The following is an 8,037-nucleotide window of genomic DNA, read 5'->3' as shown; positions in this document are numbered from 1 at the left end:
GATTTGAAGACTTGTTACACTTGAGGACTGTGAATCCTCCAGTCGGTTAGGCGTCACGTTCTGAGCATCCAAGAGTCATTGTGGATTGCCGGTGAATGAAGTCTGTGAAGGTTTGGAAGTCTACCTTGAAGACTTACCTGAGTGATTAGGCGGGGACTAGGTGTCCTTAGCTCAAGGGGAATAAGGTGAAGACGAGGTCTTCTGAGTTGAATTTCAGCCTCCCTAACCATACGTACAGTTGTCACAGCAACTGGAACTAGTCGAACAAACCACTGTCTCCCTGAAGCTACTGGTTCTATCACTCACTTCTCTTTACTTATCGTTTGTCTTCGTGAAGTCTTTGCGTGATTGCATAATCTGTTTGACTTCACAGTTTGACTACTTGTCCTGATTGGCTTCATACTATCTTCCACCCTGATCCTTACTACCTAGCTGCTGATAGTCTTCGTGCTTTCACTTCATTGAATACTTGACTATGGCTTGACTAGTGTAGTCTACCTTCCGCTGCATACGAATAGTGTTGTTTCTCCTTTTGTCTTCGAAACTCCCATGTTTTGAAGACTTTCATAAAAATCGCCTATTCACCCCCCCCCCCCTCTAGTCGATACCTAGCACTTTCATCAAGGGCTTTTAACACGCCAAAATTGTCTTGGTCCTTGTTTGGCCCAATCAGATTATCGGCTGTGAGCAGGCCGGATGCAAACTGGGTCGTAGTTAGGCCCAACTATATGACGGGATTTTAACAGGCCAAAATAAATAGAGTGTCGAAATGTTAAATGGGCCTTTAACATGCCGAAACTAATATCAGGCCGAATTACTATATGGGCCTTTAGCAAGTGGGCCCAAAAGCATAACGTCGAGTTGACGAGCCGAATCTGATATGGGCCATAATTTATCCCAAAGCCTCTTAAAGGGTCAGACCTGATGTGGGCCGTAATTTGGCCCAGAACATGGTAGGATTTTAACGAGCCGGGTCTCATATGGGCCTTTATTAGGCCCGGAACGTGGCAGGCTGTTAATGGACCAGATCAAATATGGGTCGGCATTTGGCCTAAAACATGGCAGCCTGTTAATGGGACGGCCTACTAGTGTCCTCAAAATCTTGTGGTCCTTCAGCTGGGCCGACCCATTATGGTCGGCGAAATCTCGTGGGCCTTTAGCTGGGCCGGCCCATTATGGTCGGCAAAATCTCGTGGCCTTTTGCTAGGCCGGCCCATTATGGTCTGCAAAATCTCGTGACCTTTAGCTGGGCCGGCCCATTATGGCCCGCAAAATCTTGTGGCCTTTAGCTGGGCCGGTCCATGATGGACCGCAAAATCTTGTGGGCCTTTAGTTGGGCCGGCCCATTTAAACTTTATGGGCCACTTTTGGCCGGTCGACGTGTCAACATATCATAGGCGCATCTCGCCCATTGGATGAGTGACACCTGTGCTGACGTGGAGCTGACACGTGTTTCCTCCAGCCAATGATGATTTTACACGTGGAAAATCCCCATTGGTACGGGCTGTTAACGGGTTATCGGATCCAAAACTGGACCCGATAGCTTAACGATGTTCCGTTACAGTGGATGCCACGTGTCAGTCACCCTTGATGAAAGCACTTCTGTGACGCGCGATTTATTGTCATGGAAGTGGAAACTTCCGTGATGATAATTTTGGTAATGTCATGGAACACTTCTATGACAGCACAGGTATGACTATCTTGATTCTGTCATAAAATCGTCATGGATGTACATGCATGACAGAAAACGTGACCTACTGTGACAAACAGGTATCATCACGGAAGTGAATTTTTTGTAGTGTGAGCATCCAGGTTCCGCTATTGGTTATTGATCGGAGAGGTGTCTCGGTCATGTATACACAGTTCTCTAACTCGTAGGGTCCGCACGCTTAACGTTCGATGGCAACATGTATTATAAGAGTTATGTGTTTTGGGGACCGAAGGTTGTTCGGAGTCCCGGATGAGATCATGGACATGATGACGAGTCTTGAAATGGTCGAGAGGTAAAGATTAATATATTGGAAGGTGGTATTTAGACACCAGAAGTGTTCCAGAATGAATCAAGTACATACCAGAGTACCAGAGGGGTTACCGGAACCCCCTGATACGTCCATTTTGCATCATGTTTTCTTACTGTTATTTACAAGGTTTTTATCCATAATATTGCTTTTTGGAGTAATTCTAATGCCTTTTCTCTCATAATTTGCTAGGTACACACCAAGAGGGAGAATTCTCGCAGTTGGAAATCTGGACCTGAAAAAGCTACGTCAGGCTACCTATTATGCACAACTCCAAACAAGCTAAGCCTTCACAGAGATATTTTTGGAATATTTAAGGAATATTGGAGCAAATAAGTACCAGAGGGGGCCCACCAGGTGGGTACAACCCACCTGGGCGCGCTAGGGAGCCCAGGCGCGCCCTGGTGGGTTGTGCCCTCGCCAACCCACCTCCGGTGCCCATATTCTGATATATAAGTCATTTTAACCTAGAAAAAATAAGAGGAGGACATTTGGGACGAAGCGCCGCCGCATCGAGGCGGAACTTGGACAGGAGCACTTTTCCCCTCCAGCGGAGCGATTCTGCCGGGAGAACTGCCCTCCCGGAGGGGGAAATCATCATCATCATCATCACCAACAACTCTCCCATCTTTGGTAGGGCCATATTCATCAACATATTCACAGCACCAACTCCTCTCAAACCCCAGTTCATCTGTTGCATTCAATCTTTGTATCAAAACTATAGATTGGTGCCCGTGGGTGACAAGAAGTGTTGATTACATCTTGTAGTTGATTACTATATGGTTTATTTGGTGGAAGATTATATGTTGAGATCCATTATGTTATTAAATACCCCTCTGATCTTGAGAATGTTTGTCATTTGTTAGTAGTTACTTTCGTTCTTGAGGTCACGGGAGAAATCATGTTGCAAGTAATCATGTGAATTTTATATGTGTTCAGTATTTTGATAGTATGTATGTTATGATTCCCTTAGTGGTGTCATGTGAACGTCGACTACATAACACTTCACCATATTTGGGCCTAAGGGAATGCATTGTGGAGTAGTAAATAGATGGTGGGTTTCAAGAGTGACAGAAACTTAAACCCTAGTTTATGCACTATTCCGTAAGATACCGACTGGGTCCTAGAGTTTAATGCTATGGTTAGAATTTATTCTTAATACTTTTCTCATAGTTGTGGATGCTTGCGGGAGGGTTAATCATAAGTAGGAGGTCTGTTCAAGTAAGAACAACTCCTAAGCACCGGTCCACCCACATATCAAATTATCAAAGTAGCAAACACAAATCAAACCAACATGATGAAAGTAACTAGATGAAATTCCCGTGTATCTTCAAGAACGCTTTGCTTGTTATAAGAGACCATTTTGGCATGTCCTTTGTCTAAAAAGGATTGGGCTACCTTGTTGCATACTTATTGTTACTATCGTTACTTGCTCGTTACAAATTATCTTGCTATCAAATTACTCGCTACTTATAGTTTTAGCACTTGCAGACATCATCTTACTGAAAACTACTTGTCATTTCCTTCTACTCCTCATTGGGTTCGACACTCTTACTTATTGAAAAGAGCTACCATTGATGCCCTATACTTGTGGGTCATCAAGGCTATTTTCTGGCACCGTTGCCGGGGAGTGAAGCGCCTTTGGTAAGTGGAATTCGGTAAGGAAACATTTATATAGTGTGCTGAAATTTATTGTCACTTGTTACTATGGAAAATAATCCTTTGTGGGGTTTGTTCGGGGTATCTTCACCTCGTACGGAACCACAATTAGTTACCCCTCAACCTAATGCACCTTCTGAAAATATTGAATATGAAATCCCTTCGGGTATGATAGAACAAATGCTAGCTAATCGTTATGCAGGAGATGGAACTGAACATCCTGATATGCACTTGATACATATGGAAAAAATTTGTGGATTGTTTAAGCTTGCAGGTTTACCCAGGGATGAAGTGATGAAAAAGGTTTTCCCTTTATCTTTTAAGGGAAAAGCATTGGCATGGTATAGGCTATGCAATGATATTGGATCATGGAATTGGAATCGTTTGAAATTGGAGTACCATCAAAAAAATTATCCTATGCATCTAGTTCATCGTGATCGGAATTATATATATAATTTTTGGCCTCGTGAAGGAGAAAGTATCACTCTAGCTTGGGGGAGGCTTAAGTCGATGTTATATTCATGCCCCAATCATGAGTCTCAAGAGAAATTATTATTCAGAATTTTTATGCTCGGCTTTCTTGTAATGATCAAACCATGCTGGATACTTCTTATGTTGGTTCTTTTATGAAGAAAACTATTGAATTCCGGTGGGATCTTTTGGAAAGAATTAAATGCAACTCTGAAGATTGGGAACTTGACGAAGGTAAAGAGTCAGGAATAAAGCTTAAGTATGATTGTGTTAAATCTTTTATGGATACTGATGCTTTTCAAAAGTTTAGCACTAAATATGGACTTGACTCTGAAATAGTAGCCTCTTTTTGTGACTCATTTGCTACTCATGTTGAACTTTCTAAAGAGAAGTGGTTTAAATATCACCCACCTATTAAAGATAAAATTAAAGAACCAGTACCCGTTAAAGAAGAAACTATACTTTATAATGTTGATCCAGTTGTTCTTTCTGCTTATATTGAGAAACCACCTTTCCCTGTTAGGATAAAAGAACATGCTAAAGTTTCAACTGTGGTTAACAAAATTTATGTTAGAACACCTAAACCTAATGAACAAATTAAAGTAGAACCTAGCATTGCTATGGTTAAAGATCTCTTTTAAGAAGATATGGATGGGCATGTAATTTATTTCTGTGAAGAAGCTGTTAGAGTTGTTAAACCTGATGGGAAAGATAAAGATAGACCAGTTGTTGGCTTGCCTGTTGTTTCAGTTAAAATAGGATATCACTGTTATCATAGTTTATGTGACATGGGTGCTAGTGTGAGTTCCATTCCCCACTCCTTATATGAAGAAATTAGAGATGAAATAGAACCTGCTGAATTAGAGGACATAGATGTTATTATTAAACTTGCTAATAGAGATACTATATCACCCATTGGGATTCTTAGAGATGTTGAAGTCTTGTGTGGGAAGATAAAATACCCTACTAATTTTCTTGTTATTACCACCCCACAAGATAAATTTTGTCCCATTATATTTGGTGGACCTTTCTTGAACACCGTCAATGCTAAAATACATTGTAAGAAACAAACTATCGGAGTTAGCTTTGGTGTTGAAGCTCATGAATTTATTTTTTCCAACTTTAGTAGAAACCATCATGAAAAAGAATTTCCTAGTAAGCATGAATTGATTGGTCTTGCTTCTATTGTTGTGCCACCTACTGATCCTTTAGAACAATACTTGTTAGATCATGAGAATGATTTACATATGCATGAAAGAAATGAAATAGATAAGATCTTCCTTGAACAACGTCCTCTGCTTAAACACAATTTGCCTATTGAAACTCTTAGAGGTCCTCCTCCACCTAAGGGTCCCTGTGTTTGAATTAAAACCTTTGTCAGACACTTTGAAATATGCTTATCTTGATGAAAAGAAGATATATCCTGTTATTATCAGTGCTAACCTTTTAGAACATGAAGAAGAAAGATTATTGAAAGTTCTAAGGAAGCATCGAACTGCTATTGGATATACTCTTGATGATTTAAAGGGCATTAGTCCCACTCTATGTTAGCACAAAATTAATATGGAACCTGATGCTAAACCAGTTGTTGATCATCAACGTCGGTTAAATCCGAAGATGAAAGAAGTGGTAAGATCTAAAATATTAAAACTTCTGGAAGCAGGTATAATCTATCCTATAGCTGATAGAAAATGGGTAAGTCATGTTCATTGTGTCCCTAAGAAGGGAGGTATTACTGTTGTTCCTAATGATAAGAATGAGCTCATTCCACAAAGAATCGTGTAGAGAATAGACCTCAAACAGTCTGATCTCTGTGCATTAGTCTCACCCCTGGATCGATAATGCTGACACGCACAATACTCGAGGATTTATAACAGAGTAGCAATAACACACTTATTACATCGAATGTCTCAAAAGAGAAACTTATTATAGTAAAATGGCTTAAGGCCATCTAAAAACAATAACAGCAGAAGGCTTGGAAGATAAAGTGAGTCCATCAACTCCAATGGCATAGTTGAGTGCACAACAATGACCTACGGCATATTACTCGTCATCTGAAAAGTCCACAACATGAAATGTTGCAGCCCGAAACGGGTCAGCACATGGAATATGCTGGCAATGTAACACATAGAGTAATGAACAGAATAAATGCTACCACTACATGCAATATGGCTGGTGGAAAGCTCCATGGTTATAGTTTTTGCATAAAGCCAATTTTTTCCTACAACAAAGGAATGAATTTATTTCACTATCATGGTGGTTGTTAAACATTGAGAAGGTTCCTCCAACTCAATCCCAATTAAGCATCATCATTAACCCAATCAAATTACTTTTCTTTAGAGTGATGAGATCAACATGATAATCCAAGAACCAGATACTCAAGATGTCCATAACCAGGGACACGGCTAACCATGATTAGTTTGTACACTCTGCAGAGGTTTGCGCACTTTTCCCCACAAGACTCGATCTCCTCTGTTGGATTTCTCACACGACATGGTGTTTGAGAAACGGATGACCGAGACACAGTCTTTTAGAAACAATAACTCTTTACTCTGATGGACAGTTACACCTACTTTCCCCTACATCTGCTAGCCCACCACTGAAAAAGGTCTTGCAACTTAATCAACTATGCTAGAGCCCATAATAGCTTGTGGCTGCACACGGAAGTTTCTAGCATGAATAATCTTATGATCCCTTTGAGCCTGGGTGGCGGACCTTAGGATGATCACACGGAACCCCGGGATATCCTAGAACAACACTGGATTCTCCAGGTGCCCACAAACAATCCACCCAGATGTGTATTTAAGTAGCCACCTTAAGTTAGCCATTAATTAGCAATACTCACATCAATCATGGATACACTCACCCAATCCACGTCTACGAGCATAGCATAGCAATATAAGCATACGTAGAAGTAACTCCAAAAGGTTTGATAATAAAGAGGTAATAGGTTCTACCTCATCAACTACTTCCCAATCCCACATGTTATTCAGATCCTAACCATGCAATGTTCGAGGGTGTAGTCTAATGCATAAAACTTGGGTAATAAAGAGATATGATCAAAGTGTTACTTTCCTTGCTGATGATCCATGAAACATAGAGACTCGTAGTAGCACGCTTCACACTCCGGGTACTCTATCGTAAACAAACAATAACATAACTAAATGCATGAGTAAAACTCAAATAAGAAGAGCTAACCAGAAAGTTCAACTTAAGAACTCCGATTTGCAAAAAGAATCAAACCAAACAAAGAAACGGAACTCAAACTGTGAAAGAAATAAGATCCAATTACTAATCAGGACTAAAGTCAAATTTTACAGTACCAAAATCTTGTTCAAGTAGGTTAAACGGAAAGAGGGCTTTGAGATGAAGATCTAGGCGCTTGAATCACCTGATTCCGACAAACGAGCGAAAAGATAAACTAAAACGAAGATCCGGGCTGAAATCGCGATCGAAAATAATAACGGAAAAACCTGGAAAAAGAAAAACTGACGAACAGGCTAATGAACGAATGTTCGCTGTCTGCGACTAACGGGTGAACACTAATCCTTAAAACAAACGTACGGACGAATGTCCGCTATTTAACTATACCGGGAAAACCGAACCGATCTAATAAAAAAACGAATCTAGATTTTTGAAATAAAATTGAACTGTTTTTAAAATAAAACCGGCGGCTACCTTGAAAAAAAAACACGACGGTGGCGGCGGCGTACTCCGGCGAGGCGGCGGTGGTGGAGGGTGGCTCCGGCGGCAGCGGCGGCGGGCTGCACGAGGCGGTAGCGCGGGTAGCGGCTGCGGCGGCGGTGGCGGCCCTGGCAGGCTAGGGTTTTGGGCGGGGCGGCTGGGCTGAGGCGGCTTATAAGGCCGGCCGGGGCGAGGTGTCCGAGGC

Source organism: Triticum aestivum, chromosome 1B (assembly GCF_018294505.1).
Source record: "Triticum aestivum cultivar Chinese Spring chromosome 1B, IWGSC CS RefSeq v2.1, whole genome shotgun sequence".
Classification (NCBI taxonomy): Eukaryota; Viridiplantae; Streptophyta; class Magnoliopsida; order Poales; family Poaceae; genus Triticum; species Triticum aestivum.
Note: the sequence above shows the minus strand (reverse complement) of the source record.